This window comes from Mycteria americana, chromosome 2 (genome assembly GCF_035582795.1).
Source record: "Mycteria americana isolate JAX WOST 10 ecotype Jacksonville Zoo and Gardens chromosome 2, USCA_MyAme_1.0, whole genome shotgun sequence".
Lineage (NCBI taxonomy): Eukaryota > Metazoa > Chordata > Aves > Ciconiiformes > Ciconiidae > Mycteria > Mycteria americana.
In genome coordinates this window covers 27,927,054-27,953,558 of record NC_134366.1, presented here as the reverse complement: position 1 = coordinate 27,953,558, position 26,505 = coordinate 27,927,054, and the positions used below count along the sequence as shown (strand labels likewise).

Here is a 26,505-nt window from a genome sequence, read left to right as displayed (position 1 = left end):
TAGGAACTCTCCTTTTTCCCCGGTACTTAGTTGAGCTAATCACAACTCATAGTAAACCCACAGGGGAAACGACTGAGCACCTCCAGTGGCATAATCCTATCCCACTGCACAGGCAGTGGTCTTGCTCTACATGGTTACAGAGCGGAGAGCAGCATGAGAAAAGCTTCTGCGCCTCCCACGTTGGGATGCCATGTTTATACAGAGAAAACAAGGAGGAGGTCATCTCTGTGCCCCTTGACTACAGAGCCTATAGTTTTGCTTGCCCGTACAAGGGGGAACAGAGCTCCCAGTATTGTTCTCTTCTCTTTACCCATGCACACAGACAAGGGTTAGGTACATAGGGCTACTAAGGGATAAGCAGACGAGGAGGGGAAGCAAGCAGAGCATTTTTCCCCGGGGCCTTTCTTTTGAGAGATCAAGAAGCCCTGACACATGGTACAAGTGGTACAAGTCTCCCAAAACACAGTTGTGGACTCAGTCTTCCCAGAGCTCATGTGGGAGTCCTTGTGTGTGGTGGGTTGACCCCGGCTGGACACCAGGTGCCCACCAAAGCTGCTCTATCCCTCCCCTCCTCAGCTGGACGGGGGAGAGAAAATATAACGAAAGGCTCATGGGTCGAGATAAGGACAGGGAGAGATCATTCACCATTTACCATCATGGGCAAAACAGACTTGACTTGGGAAATTAGTTTAATTTATTACCAATCAAATCAGAGTAGGATAATGAGAAATAAAAACTAAACCTTAAAAACACCTTCCCCCCACCCCTGCCTTCTTCCTGGGCTTAACTTTACTCCCGAATTCTCTACCTCCTCCCCGCCAGGGGCGAAGGGGGAGGGGGAATGGGGGTTGTGGCCAGTTCACCAGACGTTGTCTCTGCTGCTCCTTCCTCCTCAGGGGAAGGACTCCTCACACTCTTCCCCTGCTGCAGCATGGGCTCCCTCCCACAGGAGACAGTCCTCCATGAACTCCTCCAATGTGAGTCCTTCCCATGGGCTACAGTTCTTCATGAAGTGCTCCAGTGTGGGTCCGTTCCACAGGACGCAGTCCTTCAGGAACAGACTGATCCCGTGTGGGTCCCCCACGGGGTCACAAGTCCTGCCAGCAAACCTGCTCCAGCGTGGGCTCCTCTCTCCATGGGTCCTGCCAGGAGCCTGCTCCAGTGTGGGCTTCCCACGGGGTCACAGCCTCCTTCGGGCATCCACCTGCTCCGGCGTGGGGTCCTCCACGGGCTGCAGGTGGATATCTGCTCCACCGTTAACCTCCATGGGCTGCAGGGGGACAGCCTGCCTCACCACGGTCTTCACCACAGGCTGCAGGGGAATCTCTGCTCTGGTGCCTGGAGCACCTCTTCCCCCTCCTTCTTCACTGACCTTGGTGTCTGCAGAGTTGTTCCTCTCACATATTCTCACTCCTCTCTCCAGCTGCAGTTTCCATTGCGCAGGTTTTTTTCCCCACTTCTTAAATATATTATCACAGAGGCACTACCACCGTCACTGATGGGCTCAGCCTTGGCCAGTGGTGGGTCCGTCTTGGAGTCAGCTGGCATTGGCTCTATCAGACGTAGGGAAGCTTCTAGCAGCTTCCCACAGAAGCCACCCCTGTAGCCCCCCCACTACCAAAACCTTCCCACACAAACCCAATACATTGTGGGAATATTTTGCCCCTTGAAAAGAGCACAGTATAAATCCCTGGCAGACTGCTGCATAAGTTACAGCCATGTTACCAAGGACAAAAATGTAACCCCACTTATTAGACTAGATCCTCTTTTAGCCTAAGTCAGCCTTGCTTGAGTCACTCTGCAACAGCTTAACTAGCATATCACCAGGGCATCTGCTGAGTTCCTGTGAGTTCCTAACTCCTCTGCTACAAAAATTGAGCAGAAGACAGCCTTTAATTTCAGTGCAATTGGGAACAGATCAGTCCTGGGGAAGGTTTTGCTTCCAACATACCAAATCACAGTTGTTTCTTAGGTCCTGCTTTTACTTGGTCCTGAACAAATTCCTTGCCAGTTGCTCTAGGATCTTCTGGTCTAGCAGTCCTTTTCCTTAAAAAAAGAGACTTCACTAAGTTTAGCTCAAGAAGTGGTATGGTAAAGGGAGGACCTGATATTTTTTCAGATACAAATAGTATGATGCTTATGTAGCAAAAATAATCCTGGGATATGTCATACACATTGTAATATCACCTAAGATACGAAAAAGGAATGTTAACAGTTCAAGCAGTAGCTGGAATAATGATAGATGGGTTGTAATTCTTGAGCTGCTTCCCACCATTGTAAAAGTTGAAGCCAAACTATTTCAACACTAAGTCTACTCTTTTCCCCTCTTACCTAACCGTACTTACTTACACTTTTAGGTTTACATTTCATAGGTTTAACAACTTCCAGAAATAGAGACTTCTTGTTTGAAGGACTGCTTAGTGGTCATTAAATTACTTCTTGCCAAATTCTTGAATAATTGCCTCAAAGGTTTCTCTAAGGTAAAATATATTTGGCACGCATAATTGGAAGAGACAACATAAAGCATACATTGCATCCTTTAAATAAACAATTAAAATATTATTGGTTTACACAAGACTACATAAACAAGTATGCAAGACTTTGCTGGCAGACCTGTCTGGCTGGGTCATTAAAATAATTACTTTCGTGCTTCTACTCTTCACTGGGAATCAGGCTTTATTTTTTTTTTTAATTTAAAATGACTACTGTTATTCTTGCAGATAAAAACTTGCCCTAGCATATTGATGTTAGACATGAATGTCACAGTAACAAGGTTCTTTTAAACGACTCTTGCAACATTCTGAACAGTGCTTTTTCTAACCTAGTTTACATTTTAATAGCTCCAAGCTTTTCATCTCATAATGAAGTTCAAATAGTAAAACACAGTAAAACAAAGATGACTGACATGATATCAGAGAGTAAGTACACAGTAAACAGATTTTTAGTGATTCTAAATTAGCTGATGCTTGTATTTCTTCAAAGAATCTTAGATCACGGTTTACTTACTGAGAAAACATTCCTTCCTTGGATGGGTAAGAAAAAAATGTGTATCTGATAGTTTTGCCTTCCACTTGGATAGTACACTTTACAAAAGAGTGAATTTTCTATTAGTATTGTTCTACCAAGATTTTCAGCAATAAAAAGAGCTGTATCATTAACTCTCACTTGTACCGTATCAAACGAAGATAAATTCCAGCAGTGAGGCATACCACACGCAGTTCAAGAAGAGTGTGGCTGTACATTCAACAGCCAGGACTACACAAGTCCTTCTCTAACCTAGTAGAAATATAGGCTCTCTTTGGGGGAAAAAGATGTCTGCTGCTTCAGTGAAAGCTTTCCTAAAGCACCTACATTTGTATAATAAACAGTGGGAACTAAGGGTCCAGTGTAAAGACCACAGCATATAACCATAGCTACTAGAGAAAGTCACTGTAAATTTGATGTGATTTCAGACCAATTTAGTTAGCAGCACACTAATCTGCACAAGACATTTATTTCAGTGAGTGCGACAGCAACATTTACAAAAAAATTAGTCTCTCATGCAGGTCTGTAGATTAGCCTAATTAAAATTAATTAACCAACTTAAAGTTTGATTTTAAGTACAATTTTCTCATGAAGACAAGCCCACTTTCTTGGAGCGTTGCCCACATTTATCACACTTGGACATTTTGTTCAGAGCAGACATAACATTTTTGATAATATACACTATGTAGGATAAAGCCGCAGCAGTTTGTCATGGGTGGGCTGATCCTCGCCCACTTGAGTTAGACAGGTTTTGGAGGACTTGTGAGAACAGCAGAGAGCTTCTCTCATGATTAATAAGCATGCAGCATTGTTCGATCTCCCAGGAAACGATGCTGTTTGATTTGGGCATGCTGTGATGAAATGGCAGTTGTATCAGCCCTGTCCTTTGTTCTACTGTCTCCTATCAGATGTTTAGGAACCACCACCATTTCTGCTGTTCTTATATGATTATCATTACATTCTCTCTCACTGCACCACCCAGACCTTCAAGATAAGCAGCAGCCCTGATGCCTTTTTCTCCAAAAGAATAAGTGCTTGAGATTTATGATTCATCAGCAGTAACAGTCTTCAGTTTCTCCTCTAATAGTCATCTTGCCTAGTGTCTGCGGTCACAGCAATTAGGGATCTAGCTCAGAGAACAGTAGGGAACACAGTGTTAAGCAGCCTACCAATATTAGCATTTGGTGGCTTGTTGTACTCCACATCCACAGCAAGCCTGTTTTACAGAATGTAGGAAAGAGAAGGAACACTCTCTTTCCCAGCATAACTTCAGTTAGGTCAACTGGTCACAGGAATGAAGAATTTTGGTGATGTCCTTCACTCCTGGAAGTCGAGGTGGGCATACTGTATAGAGCTAGTAGCGACTTTAAGAAGTGGGTAAACACTTGTCTCAGTCAAGCCGTAAGAAGTGAATAATCTCTTCTAGGCATTAAAAACACAGAAATATTCTTCACTTGTGTTTACCTTTGATCACCAGACCTGTACAGGGCAGTAATTTAACATGAAGATGTTTTAAAACATACAGTAGGAAATCTGATATTAGAATTCAGGAACAAAATGAGCACTACTTCACACGTTTAAACTGCACACCTCTTGCTTGCAGGGTCTCTTTGTGTATGGCTAAGGGTGCCCAAATAAAGTGACCCAATGACAGAGCGTAACAGTTTGCCAACCCCACATACTCCCTAACTGTGCTTCATCTGCCACCCCATCCTCCTCCTGTATTAGGTATTCTTTGATATTGTCAGTAATAGAACTGGGTTTTTACCTCATAAGCCCACCAAAATACTTCTTTAATGCAGAAAAATCCTTTTTACAGTTTTTTAATGCAAGCATCTCATTTTATTTTAGCTTCATCCACAAGCTAAGAAAAAATATTTTAAAATTTGAGTCCTCATTTTTAAATACAGTAATTGCCTTCAGTGTTTATAACATACTAATTACTGGTAAGAGACAGAAAGGGGATTTCTTAATTTAATCACTGTATTAAATCATTAATCACATCTATGTTTGATATATTATACAATGCAGAAATAACAATAGCTATTCTCCCTCAGGATCTATTATTTCAACTAATTGCAAAAAAAAAAAAAAGTTTTTCCAAACACTGTAATAATGCTCTACGTATGCACTTCTTTTTTTTCTCTTTATGTTTGTGAATTAGAGATCAAAATAATTATACAAAGGTGTATATTAAATACTTAAGCTCAAAATCACTGGAAAATCAGATGATGGTAAAGAATATAAAAATGAGTTTAAGAGAAAATATATTTTTTTAAAACATACCTTGCCATTTACCCTGCTATAATTCTAGTTTGAATTGTGCTACATACTACAAGGTATTGGTCAAATTTAAGTCTCTGTGAGGAATACACTTCTGGTCTTTTGTAAATGCATCAGCATTTACAGAGAACTGGAACTTTGCCGCAAGATTCGTGGAACCTGCTTTCTTCTCCTTTTGGAGGTCATCTTTCGTAACAGATATCACAGATCTAAAAAAAGGCAGACATTTCTCTATCCTTTCCATATTTTTTCTCTGCAAGAGTGAAACACAGTGTTCCCATCTCTTCTCAGTATTTCAGGAAAATATTCCCTATGACTATGGCAACCAAATAATGGCCAGCTTAGCAGAGCATCTCATTGGACTTCAGTGTGACTTTATTGATTACCTGACATGACTCTTGAGGGAGTCTGCTCCCTCCCATGGAATCACAATAAACAACCCTCATTGTAGCTAATACTCAGTCATGGTAAGATGCACTCAACATTGTGCAAAAACCAGGACAGTTCAGTTCTGGAGACAAGTCAATGCCAGCACCTGGAAATCCATCCCCAGGACTGTTTTCTGCAGGATCGTTCAATAGCCTCTAAAATGTTGCATTCATGAGGTGGCTCTCTACCTCTGCCACACATGTAATCAACTCACCTCCTCGTGACCACTGCTCCCTCCTCATCTTCCCTGGACTATGAGTGTTTGGATTTAACAGAGACTTTCCCATTCTATCATTCAGGAAGTCTACAAGCACAGGAGAATGTAGTGGTTTTCCATTTTAATACAGCTAGTATGAACCCTACAGGTATACAAAGCAGACTTGGCCTCCTTCCAGATGTCTTTTTTTTTTTTTTCTCTCCTTCAAAACATAATAAGCTCTAGTGCCTTCCATTAAACACTGGAGAAGTAAATCTTTGCCCACTGGTAAAAAGCAAGATTATTATTTGACTGTTTCAAGACTCATCATTTCTCATTCTCTGGTTCCCATGGAAACTATCCCCAGTGAAGTTTGAGAGGGGCTATGTGCGCAGCAGAAATGCCGATAATAATGGAGAGAATTAAGTTTCTGCAGGGGAAAATCTTAAGTCATTTTCAAATTTTGTCCAGGCCTTGGATGGCAAATCATCCGCTAGTTTCATTTTTGCCAAATAAAAAAGTAGAAATTAGTATTTTGTCATGTTGATTTTTAGTTCATGAGATTTTTAGGGAAAAAAGGTACTGGAATAAGGAAGTGTATTTTCTCTGAACAGAGACCAGTGTAATCAGCATAAAATAAAGAGTATGCTATTAGGCTGAAATTAGTCCAGTAACAGACAATGTTTTCTGAGAGATTTTGTATCTAAATTTATGGATAAAATTCTGTCAGCAGAGGTACATCTACAATCTCCCTTGAAACAGGGAGAGTGTTTCACTGAACCTGTACTATAAATTAATTTGATGGGGCAAGAAGTAATACATTACAGTTGGAACTGGCCCAGCATCCTCAAGAGAAAAATACAGAGGTAAGGGGATACAGTAAAAAAATGAGAGGAAAAAAAGTGTTCACTTTAAGTACAAAATTTTGTAAAATGTATGAGCGCTTTATTAAATTCTGATCCTTGATGAATGAAAAGCAGTAGGTTCAATAATGACAGTACTTCATAAAAAAATCCTGTGCTTAAAATTAAATCTAATTATCTTCTGTAGAAAGAAGTTACACAGATTTAAAACAAGGTGGATGATTGAAAGAAGTGGTTATAATGATGAGCAATATTACAGAGACATGATTATCAGGTAAAGTATTACAGAAATTATGATTAGTAACTATTTTATATCTTTTTTTTTTTTTTACAGATTTGGAAATAGAATAGGCAAAGAGACAGGAAAAGGAGCAAGGACACTAACACAGGGCCCTACTCAGTTAAGGCTACATTCAACAGAGAACTTAAACACCTACATAATTGTATAGCAATTCCAAAACCATAAACCAGGCAGCTGCAAGTGCCTACGCCAAGGGGCACCTCCCACTTAAACCTGAAAGTTTTCTAAAAATTCTGCTTCTGTGCAAGCAGAAAATGAAGCATCTTAGCAGCTGTGTCACTTGCCCATTCTAATTGAAGACCCCAAATCCCCAGGTGTCACTCTGGCCCCCAAGAAGCCCAATACCTGTACTCAGAACATACCCAGCCTACAGCAGGAGCTCAGAGTACTTCACAAAACAAAAAGGTGAACATTTTCTTTTAAAACACAGCCAGAGAGGAAGAAATTGTTGCAAGTGTTCATTTTCACACAGTATCCTGCTGGTTAGAGCACTCACTGGAAAAAACAGCAGACACCTGGGTTAAAGGTCTCTTCAGCAAGAGGAGGTTCCTCTCCTGCCTCCTGTCTGTCTCCTGCCTCAAAAGCATGCTTAATACCAGGCTGGAAGGTACACTGAGCAGGGGGAGGGGAACAGAAGACATGAAGGAGAGTATGTTTACCCCTAAGTAGTTAGGGCTGTCACCTGAATGACAAACATACAGATTGCATCCCTTGGACTAGTTTTGGAGTTGCATTTAGAATGCACAAACAAGTCTGGAAGCTGGGACCAGAGTCCAGAAGTTACCCCTCCCTGCTGGGAAAGCCAGGCCAGGAGTCATTCTCCTCCGGGCCCCAGGACTCCCGCATTCCTCCCAGCCTACTCACAAAGACTTGGCAGCACCGCTCCCCTCCCCAGCTCCAGCCTCCCAGGCAGCCGGCTCGGTTGGGCACTCCCCCAGGACCTGGGAGATGCAACTTCAACATGCCCAAGTGAGCAGCAAGCCCTCAGAAACTTCTCAGGTCAATGCTTAAACTACTGATCCATGTATAAGGGGTGTGAGGAAGAGGGAAACCACCACAGGTTTGGTGCTTTTTTATGTATTGTTTTTTTTAAATAAAAGGCATAGAAGGATAAAAGCATGGACCAGAGCTCAGAGAACAAGCCTTGAATACACTGGCAGGAGAAGCAGTGTGCCGAGGGAAGGAGGTGCCTATTGCCCACAGAAAGCTAAATGCCAAAGCTGCAGAAGGAGGCAGGATTTCAGACACATTCCCGTTCTTGTTAATTGGCTCAGAGTGGGAATGCCAACTCTTTCAGATCACCCTTCCCCATATGCAACATCCATCACCCCAACTGTTTAACAGAGGTAATTAGGGTGCCAAACACCTGAAAGTTATGCATGGGAGCCCATTTTCCATTTCTTCATTCTATTTCATCTAGTCTTCAGCCTCTACAGACCACTGTTTTCCATTTGTTAAAAGCAGACAGAAAATAAGCTTTCTATTCCACAGAGGCAGCAAGGATAAATGTATGGAACATTGAGATGCTCAGACACTACAGTAATAAGGGTTGTAGCACAGGATAAACCTTACAGAGGTAAGATCCCTGTCTGAAATCTTACCTATGCAGGCAACAAACCTAACCGAGAAGAAGAGAGTAATATGAAGTGATACCAAACGATTAGAATATTGAGTTGGTTAAAAAAGACTGACCAACCAACACTGTGGGAGGAAAATATCCCTACAGGCTATGCTAAAATCACAAGCTTTCTGCACAAAAGCAAAAAGCAGCAAAACCACCCTCAAAATTCTCTCCCATTTCTGCTGCCTACATGAAGGAAAGGCAGTAACAGCCTAGTACTTACCCCTCCACAGCGGTGCAGTAAGGAAGGGGAAATCATAAGGAACTGGCATAACCAAAACAAGATATAAATTTTTATCCCTGGATCAGGGAGAGGAAGAAGCAGATGAACAACTGCAGAAGTGAAAAGCTTTGGCATAAGACAGAGTGGGGCTCAGACTTTGACCCTGCTGCTAGGGCTGCCTGGAGAAAGACATTTCTGCTTCACGAAAGCTGAGATTTCAAACTCTGGCTTTAAGCCAAACCAAGATGGAATTTTCCAAGCTAATGGTTTCCAAACATGACTTCTGGAAAATAAGCAAGATGCTTGATTTTCCATCAAGTAATGATCCTGTAATATAAAAGCAGCATTTGTTATAAAAACACAGAATTTAGACTTCAGCATCAGAATTTTCCATTTTTGTCAATGCAACTTCAGTCAAATCTACGTGATTTGATAAAACATTCTAAAATAACTGCATTTTTTGACGAAATGGTCTGTGAAGTTTCTGTCCTTACCTACTCACAAGTAAAATTCATTATGAAAACAAAACCACAAAAAAAGCAGGAACTGGACACAAAGATCAAATCAGAAAATAAGTACTAACCAAGAAAAAAGATGGATTTTTGAAGACATAAGAATGAATGTAGTATGAAGAGGCTATGTACTTTACCATGTCTCAGCTGAAAGAGTGTATCTATCCAGAGTTATACAGGGTTTCAAAATGGTAGTGATTGCCATTTAAAGTACACTGATATGGACAAGACTAGTGGACTGTGTGTATAAAGCCTTAATAATTCAGTAAGACAAGACCAAATATACTACAGTTCATCAAATTAAATAGTTCCTTTCTCATGCTTTTGCTGAACTCTCTCTGCTTTATCACTGTGCCACAGGACCATCATTTTAGCACAGACTGATAGCAGACCCTCACTCCTGTAGATAACAGAAGTCACAGACTGAAACCCAGAGATAGTAGATCTAAGGTTTCCTTCCTTCAGGCACAGAAATACATTTGGGAAGTTGCCCATTTTTTAACTGAGTCACATAAATTCTGTTTTATATGTAGAAAAATATGGAAAATAGGATAGATGGATAAAAATAAGCTCAGTCTGGGAGAACCCAGAATTTTCTAACATTCACCAGTGTGAACTGTTAAGAGCTGCAGAGCTGTTCAGCAGAGGCCCCAGTTTGGAAGCCTAAGGTTGCCATCTTTTGGAATTGCATGTGAAGTGTGTAGCTCCCATGCAGTACCATTTCATGAGGTTAGGAAACAGCAGTAGCTTAGTGAAAGAAATTTTGGATCAGACAAATTGCATATACTGCTAAAAAGTCTTTACCCCAAAGTGTTTTAATCAGTAGTAGCATCTGACTTCAGAAGAAATTTCCATGCTTTTCTTGTCATCAGTACTTACATCACCTAGGTAAGTCCAATAATGATTCTACAGGTCCGTGTGAAGGACCCCAAATGAGCCTGTGCCTTACGTGGAAACGCCACATCATCTACTTTTTGAAGGGAGCATATGGAAAGGCTTTCCATTTTAACCTCCACACAGTTCCTCCACCTTGTCCCCATGCTCCTTTAAAGTCTCCTCCTCATCATCCTGGAGGCAAGCTTGTCCAGTGCTTACGCAGGAGCTTTCCCATCTCCCTCCTGGTATGGGGTTCCTTACTCCCTCCCTTGCATGTCCCACCCTGCACTCCAGCCTCCCCTAATCATCCAACTTGCATTGCTTTCACAGAAGGTGCCATCTTCACTCTCGCTCATCCAGTGTGCAACAGATGGGATGACAGGCAGCCTGTTTTCCTCTCCTGGCCAAGATGCCCCCTTTCCAGCTCAGGATCCACAAACTGTCAGCAGATTAACTAAACTATTTTCCAAAATCATAAGATTCAGTTCTGCTCCTCTTCTTCAACAGGAGTTGTTCCTGAGCCTAATGAAATTTTCATTTGAAGATACTATACAAAAGTCATATGCACCACCCTAGTGATGGAAATACCTGTATAAAGCAACTTTTCTTACTAACACCTCATGGTGGGTATGCCTGGTACAGCTGGTGACTGAGAAAATTGGATTAAGAATGACATGGGGACAATACCATCCAAAGTTCACTATGTTCATACTTTAATTCAGTTCTCTGGCTTCTGTCAGGCCACACTTTGTAAGATGTTGGCAAAGGTGGCCAACATCCTTCTGGGCTGTATTAAGAAGATAATTGCCAGCAGGTTGAGAGAGGTGATCCTTCCCCTCTACTCAGCACTGGTGACACACATCTGGAGTGCTGAGTTGAGTTCTGGGCTCCCCAGTGCAAGATTAACATGGACAAACTGGAGCAATTCCAGTGAAGGGCCACGAAGGTGATTGAGGGATTGAAGCATCTGTCATATGAGGAGAGGCTGGGAGAGCTGGAGCTGTTCAGCCTGCAGAATAGAAAGCTCAAGGGGATCTTGTCAGTGTGTAAAAATATTGGATGGGAGCATGTAAAGAAGACGGAGCCAGGGTCTCTTCAGTGGTACCCAGTAACAGGATAAAAGGCACAAATTGAAATACAAGAAATTCCACTTAAACGTAAGAAAACACTTTTTGCCTGTGAGGGTGGCCAAACACTGGAACAGGTTGGCCAGACAGGCTGAAATCTCCATTGTTTCAGATACTCGAAACAGAACTGGACACAGCCCAAGCATCCTGCTCTAGATGACACTGCTCTAAACCAGGGTCTAAACTTCCCATCAGTTCACAGCAGCCATGTATTTGCTCTTGAAACATATGTCTCCATGCCTCTTTCCCCTCAGAGGCACTCCTCTGAAACATCCTCAAAGTTACAATCCTATCTAACCTCCAATTCATTCTGTCAAGCTCTTTTGCTACGATGTCTGAAAAACCTGATCATTACTATTAGGCTGTGGATGGGTTGTGACTACTCCTGTCCCAGGGGCTCTCAGTGCCCCTTTTGATCCTTCTGTGTTTCTGCATTCTTCTATCATCTTGTTTTATACTTAGGGTGTAAAGTCTTGGAGTTAGGACTAGCTTTTTGTTCTGTGATTATACAGCCTCAAGCACCTTATGCGTACCTAGACATCCTAGATACTATGGTAAAAGCAAACAGTAGTAAAACTGATCTGTTGATGTAAGTTTAAGAAAGTACATTATCTATCACTTTTATTTTTAGATACTTGCTCAAGAAGGTTTTCATTGTGGAAGACATTCATTTCATTTAAGTTTAGTCATTTAACTGCCAGAGACCTCATGGAAAGACAGGTAAGCATCATCAGCAAGGCATTAATCTCACTTATCTCAAGAGACTTATCTCAGCCTGGTATGATCTGCCTGCCTCTCTTCATTTATTAGAAAAGGGGCATACAGACATAAAATATAGCCAGCTGAGATTATGCAAAAGACAACCTTTTGACTAGACATGAATCTACATACTCATCAGTAAGCATCTATCTTTGAAAATTTGTATTTAGATGGCCTGGACAAAATCCCATCTTTTCTTTTCCCCCAAAGAATGGCAGGGAGAAATATAAGATCTCTTAGAACACATAATTAATGTGATTTAGTTACAAGATTTTGCTTTACTACTTGCAGTCTTTCTTCACAGAAGCTGAGAGGAGATTCCAGTGTGCATCTACTTCTTGTCATGCACTGACCCCGCTTTTTGAGAAAACAACCATTTTTCTCATCACAGACTGTAAAGCTGCTATGAAACACAAAAAGCCACTCAACTGAGCTGTTCAAATTTCCGTTAAACATGCTTAAGATCTGGCTTAGGCATTCCTAAAAGATACTTAAATGCTTTGTAACTTAGACAATATTGGAGTGGCACCAATAACCTAAAATTCTGTTGAGGACTCCGAAAGTACTGCTATGGTAACTCCAATAGTTCTGGTACTTAAGTGCTCCTGTAAATGGCATTCAGTGTTCTGACATTTATGTTTGGGTGAGGAAACGGCCTGTTAGAAGTAATAATGGATGACTACTGTGATATAGAAAATACTCAACTCCAACAGTCTGTTATTAACAACTTATACAGACATGCAATTAATATCCTTCCTTTTCAATAACTTAAGTTAGACAATGACAGTGAGAAAAATGAGTTTTTTCCCCAACAAGCTGACCAAGGCTGTGCAGTGTCCTACACAATTTGCAGCTAATATTGAGTAGAAGAGACAGAGAGAGAACTTTTTGTTTCTCTGTTGTGAAATTCAGTCAGGCAGAGAGAGAACAAGTGTTTACTATTCTTTCAGAAAAAAGAAGCATCTGTGATGATTGCCAAGAAGGACTCACTTGCTCACTTAATGATGTGCAAAATCTTGGTCAAGGGCTTGAAATATTTTAAGTTGCATTTGAATTTCAGTAGGAACAGTGCAAAAACTCCTTTGTGGATACATAGCGGTCATCTCTAGGGCTACTCAAAGGAGACAGAATTCATTTTGGAGCTCGCTATGCTTTGTAAGTTTATAATAATGTAATTGCACCATTGACAAAGATTCATTATTTTTTGAATGGGTGGAGGAGGGGAAAAGGGGCAGGCAGGATTTAGGTTCAGTTTCAGCAGCTTTAACTCATATCTAAACATGATTTTACTCACTAAATAGTCTTAGTGATCCTAACATTTAAGTAGTTACAAAAGAGTATAATTCCTCACAAATAAACACAGAGGGGAAAAAACCCAACAAACAGGCTTTAAAACATAAATATCAATTAAAGATTTAGTAGCATCTTAAAATCAAAGGACAACTTTGCTGGCAGCACACTGCTCAAAATTATTCTAAAGAATCTAATTTTGGAATATAATTTATGTTATTCTTCTTGATATGAACTCATAAAGCCAAAGTTTTGCTAAACTTTCAAGACAGAATTCAAGTTACAGACATTAAAAAGGAGGTGGTGATACAAAGTCTTTCATCTCTGGAAAAAATACTAAATATTCTCATGATTAATGGCTAGTTGAACTCAAAGTAGGCAATTGAAGTAAAACCAAACATAACTTCCTTGGTTTTATTTCTTTAGTAATTATAGAAGTCTGTGAATCAGATCTTTTAGAGAGAGAATCCACTGTATTCTGTGAATATTCCCATCCCAATATTTAAAGCTTTAAAACAAAGCTCAGCCATACTGTGGCAGTCCCACTACCAACACTTGAAGTCAGGTGTTACTATTACTGAATAGTAATTTGATCATGTAAGCTCTTACTGCAAGCTAGGGCCTGTCTTGTCACACTTATGCAAATTTGCTATACTTTCTGCTTGCACAAAAAATACGCACTTGGCCTATACAAGTCAAACACTTTTGTTACATGATTATTAAAGGTTCTTTGTACATAGTTCCAAAGCGTAAACAAGAGAGAAAGGCACTGAAATGCCAATTAAGAGCCATAATTTGCTATGTCACACCTACTTAAATATCAGGATCTTCAGTCTGGCAACTCCAATAGGAATATTCAGCTCTGTTCAACTATACTTACCACCTGACTATGTTTATAATCTCACAGCAGTCGTCCCCATTCAAAAGCACTTTTCTGTGTTTTTACAGCTCCAACATCCTCCTGTTTGTCAGAACAACACATCTGTCATTTTGTAGTCATTCTTCTCTCCCACCACTCTTGAGTATTTTGCCAAGTCCTGTTGATTCCCCCTTTACAATATGTCCTTGAAAAATAAGCAAGTCCTTTCTCTTGCTCCCTGTGGTTGAAACCTTTGTCTGAGCTCTGATCGTCTTTATTCTGAAGTTCCTAAGCTACTGCTACCTCCTCTGTTGCTTTTTCTAATTCCTACTTGCTACTCCCACAGTTGCTACAAACCCTTTCCACAAAAGCATTCCCTCTTACAAAGCATGAATCACCTCATTAGCTTCCTCCATCCTAGCAGGCAAGCATTTCCAGTCTTGCTTATCCTATTCTTTCTGATATTTCCAATTTTTCTTTCAATCCTATATTCAATTGTATTGGCACTTCCAATCTGACTCCATTCTGGCATTTGTAAAGCAAAGTCACTTCCTACCCCCTGCAGCAAACTTCCACTGTCTCCTTCCCAAAACATATCACTACCATACCTATCATTATTCTACATACATTCTTCTAGGAATACTTTTTTGCCCAAGAAAAGTTGGGTTTGAGTATTCCTGAACCAAACAACAAGAACTTCTGCATACAGCTTTCTACACAGCCTGTGCGACAGGCTCACATTAGAACTTCACAGTGAATTAAATACTGTAATTTCTAGCTTAATGCAGCTGATCTGCTACATAAAGGTCCTCCTACACAGTAAGCTCTGTCATGCAGAGGTTTTGTCTTTGTTCTGACACTTTGCTGAGAACATATATGTCTTTAGTTCATGTAATATAGGACATTTATTCCTTGTAAAAGCAAAACAACTCCCTGCCTTTCCCTTCTGTTGTGGTTTAACCCCAGCCAGCAACTAATCCCCACACAGCCGCTCACTCACTCCCCCCTGGTGGGATGGGGGAAGAGAATCAGAAGGGTAAAAATGAGAAAACTCATGGGTTGAGATGAAGATAGTTTAATAGGTAAAGCAAAAGCCACACACACAAGCAAAGCCAAACAAGGAATTCACTCACTCCTTCCCATCGGCCGGCAGGTGTTCAGCCATCTCCAGGAAAGCAGGGCTCCATCACATGTAATGGTGACTTGGGAAGACAAACTCCATCACTCCGAACGTCCCCCCTTCCTTCTTCTTCCCCAGCTTTACATGCTGAGCATGACATCATATGGTATGGAATAGCCCTTTGGTCAGCTGGGGTCAGCTGTCCCAGCTGTGTCCCCTCCCAACTTCTTGTGCACTCGCTGGTGAGGTGGGGTGAGAAGCAGAAAAGGCCTTGACTCTGTGTGAGCACTGCTCAGCAGTAAGGAAAACATCCCTGTGTTATCAACACTGTTTCCAGCACAAATCCAAAACATAGCCCTGTACTAGCTACTGTGAAGAAAATTAACCCTATCCCAGCCAAAACCAGCACACCTTCCTTCCAAAAACACAAACTATCCTCCCTCTCCCCCCCCCCCCCCCCCCCCCCAAGAAAAAACTAATCAACAAACCTCTAATTAAACTAAAGGACTTGAATTGTTAGCTTGCCTGGTGGCAATAATTTTATAACTCAGGAGATGGTACATGCTTAAAATGGAATGTTACTTTTACAGGGAAAACATTCACATTTGTTCTTCAGACAGACTATTTGGAGTGGTCTAGCCTTTATAAAATTGTGTATTCACAGTAAAATATAAATTTATCTTCTTGTATTCTAACTAAGCTTGTAGTTTCAAATTAAGCTACTTGTGCCTTACCAAAAAACCCCACCAAAATGACATGACACTGCCCCAAAACTCCCATGATTGGGAAGGCTGGCAAGGATCCAACAACTTTAAAAAACAAGGAGGGCAGGAGTTTCCCCTGTACTATGGCAAAAAAAAATGTTCAGTGTACAAAGTCACTTCTTTGTAACTGGATTGGAGTTTAAAATACTTCAGTTCTACTCTCTGTCTGGACTCTTACAGTGTAGTGCAACTTCATACAAGTCACATTATTGAATACCTCTCTGCTCTATCTTCATACACTGTGTGTGGACTCTTCTCCATAGTTTTTAGCATACATGGTTACCACAACAATACGTAGCAAAATGCTGGGCTTTGCAGAAATGACTGATCCGCTTCGGAGTATCTACTCTCTTTTCACTTATTTTTAGGATTCCATTTACTAACTTGTGAAACACAACCAAAAGAAACAATTTTGCAGTCGCTGCTTTCCTTCAGTTCCAGAATATTCCGCAGGTTGTGTACAGCTCATTATTTTATTGGCAAAGTTATTATCTGTCTTCTGGTTAAAACCTTTTAGCCTAAAGATAAACAGAACTGTCACCTTCAGTACTGTAAATAAACACTTTTGTCTTGGCACATACAAGGTGCCCAAGACTCTTCTTCACTTAGTTCACTCCCTTAGGCCTAAATAACCAGAGTGATGGATTGTATTCACAAGAATATACAGAAAAGGAATGTATCCTAGAAAGGATGAAAAATACAAATGAGTCAGGCTAACCCTCAAAACTTGGGCACTAACTCCTCCTGCCATCATTCTGGACATACAAATCCCACCTCCCAGAAACCAAACTACACTACCTTAAAACTGTGCCCCTACCCAAAAAAGGTTGCCCTGTGCGTAGCTACAAAGCAACTATGTTTACAGAAATGCTGTTCTTGTAGAGAAGTTGCAAAGCTGAACTTTGTAACATGGTTGGTTTTCTTCACCCATTTTTTATCTTCTCCCCTCTATGCATTCCCACCTGCCTTCCCCTACCTAGCATGTACTGCTTCCAGCTGGTATTCTCACATCTGTAATCCTTCCTCACGTGCTAGATAGTCATAGCTTGTCTCACCTCAGGAGTCCTCCCCTTTTGTCTATGCAATATTAAAGGGTACAATCTAACCTGAAGAACAGATGTATGCAATATTCAGTTCCTTCTACAATCACATATCACTTTTAAAAAAATATATAGCTTTTCTTAGTGTCAAGAAATAAACAGCTCAGGGTACGGAACTTCCTGTCATACAGTAGAGGCTGGCAGACACTACCATTTGATATGCATCAGTAGTCACTGAAGAAAAATACAGGATGTCCTCTAACTTTTGGTGATGAATTATCAAGTAGGACATTTCCAGTAAACTAGGGTAAAATCCTACTGCAACTAGACAGACTCCTGTAAGGTAGAGAAAAGCTGTTCACAGTGAGCTATTGCACTTTAAACACAAACACTAAGCACCCCTTGAGAGTTCACATTGTAGGTCTAGACATGCTTCATGCACCACATCCTTCACTTGCAGGGATGGCAACTGTAACTTCCCTGGCACAGCTCTGCTAGTCTAAACAGCATCCCATTTATCTGTAACACACACCCTGCAAAGAACCATGCAGGGCCAGCCTGTTGCAGCATTGCTTGCCAGAATCTCTTAGCAATTGCCTACTTGCTGCAGGCATTCATTAAAAGGTCAGAGCTAGCAGTGCTGACAAAAGGTCTCTCCTCTTCTCAAGATGACAGCACAATGACAAGCCCTAGGGACTCCAATCTTGCTGTGAAATCTTGATATGGCAAGATGGTTTGGTTACCTCTAAGAGAAGGAGGAAGGGAGAGGAGGACCAAGAACAAGGGAAAAAAAACCCCAAGCTTTTAAAAGCAGCCTGGAAGGCACGGTCATTCACAGATAGGAAAGGCAGGCTAAGGTGTCAGACTGTGATCTGGGAAACATTTTATAGAGGAATAAAAGCAGCTCCTGCTTCTCTCCTCTGCCTTTGGATTTTTGCAAGCCAGAGGCAGGTATGCTATCGCCAGTTCAAAAGTCATCTGAGCTGGCCTCTGAAAGCATGGTGAGAAAGAGACACCCCGAATCATGTCCTGACTATGATCAAGTAACTGTGAAGGGTCAAACACTACCACATATGTGCATGTCTGTAACACTGACCTGTAGGGCATATTGAAGATGGTCAGCATGGTCAAACCCAGACTCTACACTGAGGTGCTTATTATGCAGACTCTGCTTGCATTGCCTGCCCTAGGCTCGGTACTCGGCCAGTAACACAGAAGCAAGATTTCAACTCAGAAACGCTGTGAGAATTCATCACATGGTAGAATGTAGCTAGAATGGATTTTTATAGCACTGTGTTGCTTTCCCTCCAGTGGACATTACCATACCACAAATCAGAGGAACACACAGACAAAGGCAAAGACGTTCCTTTAAAATGAAAGCAGAGTAGTGGCAAGAAAGAGCATGAGAGATTGCACACAGACAGGCAGAGAGGTCTAAATATTGTTCTGCACTTTTTGCAAATCTGTACACAAAAGAGCAAAACCATTTCTGCAGGAATATGTTGAAGAGAGCAGGGTACATTTAATACATTTAAGGAAATATGGTACATACACTATCTTGCAGAGTTAAAGAAGGAAGAGATTGACAAGGAACCCATAATTAAAAATTGGAATATTATTTTGAACTTTACTAAAATTTTATGCATAAATTAAGGTTTTAAATATTTGAAGAGAAGCAACTAAGAGATTTAAAAGTAAAAGTTCTAATGAGATGGGAGAGGAAGATACGCATGTGCTAAACAGATTTAAAACAAATCTTCAAAATAATTCGGAGTTGCTGTGGGAAATGGAGGTCTTACTCTACAGTTAAAATATGCAAAACATTCAGAATGTCAGCAAAAACAACCTATAATATTAAATCAAGAAGCTTTATATCTATGGTCTGTGTTTGGCATAGAATTTGTTTTGCAGGAGAAAATGGCACAGATCAAGATTTTCATTGTGCAGAACAACATTCAGAACAATGAAACTCTACCTCATTTAAAATCCCAATTTGCTAACAATGCAAAAACTATCGAAATGACAGATCACGACCACAATTTGACTTAAAAATCTGTAATAATGCTGTGCTTAAGTTCAATCTCTTGCAAATTACTTCAAATCAGAAGACAGCTAGGGCCTATTGGAAAATAATATGAAAATGCTTAAAAGAATTCTGATAAAAACCTGAGGAATCCATTATATATCTTATTTGGAACTACTACATGGCAACACTTGTGAAACCAGGACTGTCAGGTACTAATGATGTTTAGTGGTCAGATTCATTAACCTCATGTTGTTGTAAGAATTTACGATATTCAGCTTTTTGCATTAAAAAATCCATAAAGATTATGTATAATAATATGGGTTCACATAATCCAAAACCTTTGCATGTGTATGATGGCAAAAACAGTGGGCTGCCAGGAAGCTATAGCTTATTTCCATGTAACAATTATAGGAGCAAACCTAGAAGAGTCAGAAAACACCTTCCTTCTATTGCAGAGGAAGCTGAAAAGATGAATTTTGAGTCCTACAGATCTGAAGCAGAACATGCCAGCAGCACGTATGGAAAGGACTAGATCCAGAAATCTGGCTATTAAGAAAAGCTTTGCCAAATTGTCAGTCCTGCACAAAACCCTTCTAAATGTGAGGATCACAGGACTTCTGACTTCCATATCACCCCTTCTTTCTCCTCCTCTCTATTATTATAGGTGTCGATTTAACAGCATTCCCAGTTCACGGTGGTCATGCCCACCTTCATTCACTAGATAAAAGCACTATTTGCAGTCTACTGCAATAACTATATCCTTCATCTACCTTGGATACTTTAGCATTCACATGATTTACTATCATCAGATATGAAAACCTTACCCAGAGAAAGCAAACAACCTGTCCAAGATTGGTAAATGAAAATCCTGAAGTATGAATGCCCAGAAAAAGACTAATGCATTAACTCTTTGGGCCCCCAAATTTGAAATGATCTAATTTTCCAGGGTGCTAAATTCCCTATTCCTACTGAATTCAATGAGAGTAGTAAAGGATAAGACCCTGTGTATGCTGTGCCTTCCCAGATTAATTTCTAGTTTCTCCGATCACCTGCCTTTAGCTGGCTGGTCCTCCACCTCTCCAGATGCAACCCTGCATTTCAGTAACTCTTTATGTTACATTTTTCCTCTCATGATCTGTGATATTTCATAAGCTGAGAGGTTTGGCAACTGCTAGTTATTTACTCTGCCAGTCAGACAACACCACAACACAGTGATAAGGATTAGCTTCTCCTAAACAAAATATGGCTTACATGCCAAAAGACATAAGCACTCCATGTGCAAAGACATGGCAGTTAAACAACAGAGTCACCTGAGCACAATCTTGTTTATATGTGGCATTCCTCCTGAAAACTAAACACACCTGGCTCCCTTGGTACTTACTCTCTGGTGAACAAATTTTAATGTTTACTGCTCCCTGTCAACATACATCTCACAAAAACACATCTATACAAGACACAAAACTAGCCTCAGATCCTGGATATGAACTCCACACTACTCAAAACTAGTTCAGATATGTTTAGATAAGGCACGCCTTTGGATCTCAGTTTAGACAGAACCACATTCAACAATCCTGAAACTACAGCTGCATTCCACCCCTCCAGCCTCCGTGTTCTCCTTGCTGCAAACCTGATTATTGTACTCTGTGGCATGCTGTTTATTTTTTTAGTCTTTCTTAACTGCTACCCTTAAACAGCTGCTTTCAACCTGTCTCTCTCCACTTAAGGTAATACCTCACATAAACACACTGGAGAGCACATGATACTTATTTAAAAGAAAAAGTACAAGTATTTCACTGTTCCTCCAAGCAAAGCTTGTTCTGGAACAGAAGGAAAACCTGTTCTTTGTTCCGTGAAAACCTTGGCCCTTCTTCCTAGCATCACTTTCAAATTTCATGCCTTCAGGGTGAAAACATTCCATTTTTCATCAAACCATTTTCTTAAATCTGCACATAACACTCACATCTGTCACAAGCTTTTGCTCTGCTCCTTTGAGGTGCTTCTGCAACTCCCACACTCTTGGCAAGAACTGACTCTAGGTACAAATCCAACACTGTCCTTTATTCATCATCTAGGATGTACGATTAACTTGTTTTTTTCAAAGTTGTTGCCTTAAGCTCTGGGTGTTGACTACCCCCATATGAGGAACTACACCTTGTTCACTGTTGGCCCATGTTTCTGCTTCTTTGGGCTGAGAATTCATAATGAAGCTGGATCTGTGTGTTGCATAACCTGGCCAACATGATACTGACATCCAAGGTTTGGCACCTGCAAGAGTTCCTGCTAGGTGTGTTCCATCCCCCAATTTATTCATAGACTCCATCTTGACATGGAAGCTATTTCTCCAAAGCACCACTGATTTACTGCATCAACCATAATAAAGGATTTAAGTTCACGGACATACGCAGTCTCACCTATGTATGACAATGCACATGAAACCCCTAAACACAATGTGCAACATTCAGTCTAGATCACTTTTCACAGGTGCTAAGTTATATTTGCTACAAATCCTGGTTCTAGGATAATGTCAGCCCTTTCCAGTAAATTTTGTAATAAATTATTTGGTCAAGGGAGAAGAGATGGACATTAATGCACAGAAAAAACAATTAAAAAATCTTACTGCCAGAGATGAGGATTTACTCACTCAGCTTGCATTTGCCAATGTGCTCATCTAGCCCATTGTTTTCTCTAATAATTCCTTTTGAGCTACTTCTGTGCATCCAGGAGTGTATCATCATGCAGCTGCACTCCAGGGCCTATGCTCTGCTTAAAAAAAAAAAAAAAAAAGTTAATTCAAAGTATAAATATTCTCTTGTTTCCACAAGCAGGACCTCTGAAGTACAGAGGACCTTACTTAGTTACATTATCCACAAAAGGTGCATAGCTTTGGGCAGCCACATGTTAGCAGAATTTAGAAGTTCTCATTTTTCAGCCATTAACACTGATAATTGTATTTCACATATGCTTTTGAACAGACACCCACTCTTACCTTCCCAGGTGGGGGAGCTTTGCCTTGATGTTTCAGCCTTACAAAAAAGGCTGAAACAAGGAATTTTTGTAGATAACTGAAGAACTGATGAACAATGAAGACACAAGAATTAGTTCAGAATCTTTAACTAATTTTAGTCATCAGACTAACTTCTCTATGCAGAATTTACAAGAAATTAAGCCAAATTAAAACCTAGAGATTTAGGAATGGCAGAGCTCATAGAAAGATGAGGAAAATATTAATTCAGTGATACTTATACTGGACTAAGCCTACTGATCTGAGTACTACAGACAGACATTTTAAGAGATTCAGATAATGGTTCTGGTACTATTTTTCCCCCCATGATAATATGTACAATATTTATTCTCTGTGTCATTCTACAAGATGCAGCCTTTCCCAATACAGAGCAAGGAGAGAAAAATCAAACTTACCATTGTCTAGCTATTTTTGTATCTTTCTAGAACAGCAGTTAGAATTACAGATAGAAATAGTAATTCTTTGAACCAACATGTTCCCTAAAAGCTTTGACCACAGGAAAAATTGTGTGACAGAAATCACAGTCAATACTTTTTTCTTTTAAAGTAAGGTATGAGCCATCAGTGAGCACCCAGCAGCAAGTATGTTTGAAATGGAAGTCTCTCACAGAAGAAAAGCACACCTCAATATTGTTTCACTCACTGTTGCCCAGCAGTGCCCGAAAGAGGGAGAGAGGGGCCAACGTGGGCCATTTGTACATGTAAAGAGAGTGAAAGCTCTCCTATGTTGACAAGAACCAATATTTCAGGTGCGGTAGTGCATGTCTGAAAAGCCACAAGAACTACTCAGACATGTGAAACTATAACCCCTATAGTAAGGCCAAAGTCACTGACATAAAGGGCTATTTGCTATACAAGTGCTGGTTTAGCAAACTGAAGTTGCCTGAGGGCTGTTTTAACTTACAGTGCACTTCTTATTTCTTCCAAGTTCTTTTTTTTTATTTGTTCTTGTTTATCACTTCCATATTTGGACATATATAACCTTCTTTCTCCAAACACATGGTATTTTCCGAAATGAATGCCAAATTCTAGAGAAAGCTACTACATTACATAATTCAATCTTTTGAGCTCCTCTTAACCATTTAAAATTCCAGGAAAAGATAAAATACATGGGCTAAATCAGCTAAAAACATAGCTCATAAAAATCTATTTCTGTTCAACTCTGGAAGCTAATTTTGAATAATGTGCTTTGTTTCGATAACGATCTGTTGGGTGCATTTCACATAATATTAAAATTCTTAAAACCCTAATTTTTGAAGAATTTTTTGTTGTATATAGTGTCCTGTAGCACTGCTGCATATAAAACATGTAGTTAAACACTACATAAAAACTAGTAGTATACTGCAGTCACAAATTACCACATTAATATGCCAACAGGCTTCCAGTAAACATTAGAAAGACAGAAGTACAAAAGAAATAAGAATCCTTGGAATGTAATGAAAGGTGGTGTTATAACTCCTCAGGACTTGCAAACTGGAACAAGAATTGTAATTGTTCTTTTTATGTCTTACATAATAACTTGGTATACTAGTTGCTAGCCTTACTAAAAGCTATATATAGATATATAAATATTTTCCCCACAAGAGTGCCTAAAAAAAAAAGGGAAGAAAAAAAAAAGAGAGAATATGCTTCTTTCTTTTGTTTAGGTGGGCTGATCTTCAGAAGCACTGAAGACTTGCAAGCATTCAGTATCTATAAAGATCAAGCTGGAAGTGCCTGTGCTCTAAAAGACAAAGAGGCAAATGGATTAGGTTGTATTCCTTCTGCATGAAGTCGACGGTCAAATGTGTCTGAAGAACAAAATAAACCTTTGAACTGAGTCTGCAGAATGCATGGGGAAACAGTAATTGTCACTATTGCATCCCTAAAAAATGAGGGTTTTATACTCTGGAATTAAAAAGTTTTAGCTAAAAACTATTGTAGTAAGGTTAGAAGCCAGCTCTTCTACTTGCCAAAGCAAATGCACTATATATGGAATACAGAACAATTTCTGTAAAAATGTCTCATCACTGCATCCCTTTCCATCCATTTCTGTTACACGCAGTCTTTTAAAGTACAGTACAAGGAGAAATAAATACTTACAGAGGGAGTATTTAAAATGAATTACCAAGTCATTGGTGGCTGATTTAAACAAGTTGTTTTGTCCATATCACTTCATTTTATGAATGTACGGGTAGGATTCTTAAGAAGTGCACAGCATGACCCAAAGTTTCTCAGGCAAGTCAAAGTCTGTCTTGCAGGGCTGGGTCAGTGCTGTATGTTTTGGAATCCCAGGCTCAAGATACGACTAACTAAAAAGACATAGATACTTATCCATGCGCAAGGGCCGCCATGAAGGAAGCAGTAGGACAAGGCAGGCCCTTGCTGCACTTCTTTACGTTATCAATGACACATAACCATTTCTTCTCAGGCAGTGTATCTCACAAACACATTTTACATAAACATAGCCTTCTTTCTATGCAGAGGTGGCAGAGCACTGAACACTACTATACTGCTGCTACTACATTAAAAAAATTTATGTTGACAGTTTTACAGTGTCTGTAGGAATAACATCTCAACATGATATTACTTGGAAAGAAAATGGTAATTAATAAGCTGATGACAGTACAGGTGTTTACAAAAATCAGACACTTCGCTAGCATAACAATTATTGTTGGAAAGCTACCAGTATTCTCACTCGTTAGTCTAAACATTACCACCACAGGATAAGCTAGCTATCTGAGATCGTTATGGCACAGCTGAACCTGTATGGCTTTGTACGCTTCCATAATGGAATGAATCAAAAAATCACATATAACTTCAGTGTGGAAGTAGGCCTACTGAAAATTATAAAGTGCCACGAAACAGAAGAGTAATTCTAGACAGAGGTAAATGAAGAAGTGTGATTTCTGCTCTTAAATACCTATGTAGTCAAATTAAAAATGTGAATATATTCTGAAAGAAAGTCTCAGTGGAAAAAGAATAAAAAATCCTTTATCTGGGATAATGAGCTGGCTGACTAAAACACCAGAGTATTTTGTACCTTAATGTCAGGCAGAACTTCTATACTGAGGAGCCTCTTACTGTGTAAAGTTCCCCTTCATGAGATGGATTAATGGAAATTTAGAGCTGTAACAAGACTAAAGAAGCCAGATAAGGTAAAGTCTTCTACAGTTGTCTTTTTTCCCCCTGCTTATAAAGAGTTCAATAGGGTCAATACAATTTGAGTAAGCCAGATTATATTTCTTCCTTCCAAACCTCAAAAGCATACAATTACTATTATTTTTTGCAAATGCATTTGGCTCACAAGTGTGGAACTGCTTATGAAATTTCATGAGAAATCAAAAATTCTGTATGCAGAACAAAGGAAGGAAGGTCATTTCCATGGATAATGGAAGACTTACTGCAATTTGCAAATATCAGACATGACAATCCACCAGAAGGAGAAAATAAAAGTAGAAACAGATCTATTTGTTGAGCTGGGGCTTTAGTTGTGGAAGGCAAAAAAATCTTCAACTGCATTCTATGCAATTCCAAGCAAATATTTCACAGAAACGCTCCATCCAAGTCTTGTTCTTATTTAAATGTACTTCTATACTAGCCTACAGAGTAAAACATTTACAAAGAATTTGTCAAAAAAAAAATCTACCCTCCCATGCATAACTGCCCTAAGATATTACAAGTTTAAATAACGAATAGTTTAAATAAGTTTAAATAAGTTTAAATCAAACCTACTAAAACATACATAAAAGCAGGCATGCCTCTAGATGTGGTTCTGTATGTAATTCTAGTACAAGGACTACTCTTATATATACCATATAGAAAGCTGAAAGATTGTAGCTCCCTAAAAGAAAATGCTGTATTTACACAGCGCTATGTCTTAAGTGGTTATATATGACATATACATACACCTACCCACAAAATACATCACCATTGCCAAGAACTGTATTTGACAATATTTCTCCTTCTACACAGGGGGATTTGCTTTCACAGCAGAGCAAATACTGTCACAGCTTTTGGGCTATGCCACAGACATTAAATGGCAGTCAAAAACCAGTAATTAGTCCAGAAAGCGTAATGCAGCCAGTGTGAAGTGAGACAGCATGGAATGATCAGACCTGACTTAGGAAATTGGGTACAACCTTTGATGGAGGGCACAAAGCTGCAAGACAGCAATGCAAGACGAGTGACA

General features: G+C 39.9%; 1 long non-coding RNA gene across 2 annotated transcripts; it reads right to left on the bottom strand.

The window, feature by feature from the left end:
• Window positions 1-763: 763 nt before the first annotated feature.
• LOC142405433 (uncharacterized) lies at window positions 764-25,977 on the bottom strand. Of its 2 annotated transcripts, XR_012774177.1 has the most exons (4): window positions 22,300-25,977; window positions 21,955-22,073; window positions 1,952-2,046; window positions 764-1,865 (listed from the first exon to the last, which is right to left on the bottom strand). It is a non-coding gene; the product is annotated as an uncharacterized LOC142405433 (long non-coding RNA). The 2 variants fall into 2 exon arrangements; XR_012774176.1 differs by having other exon boundaries at window positions 21,955-25,977.
• Window positions 25,978-26,505: the final 528 nt, after the last annotated feature.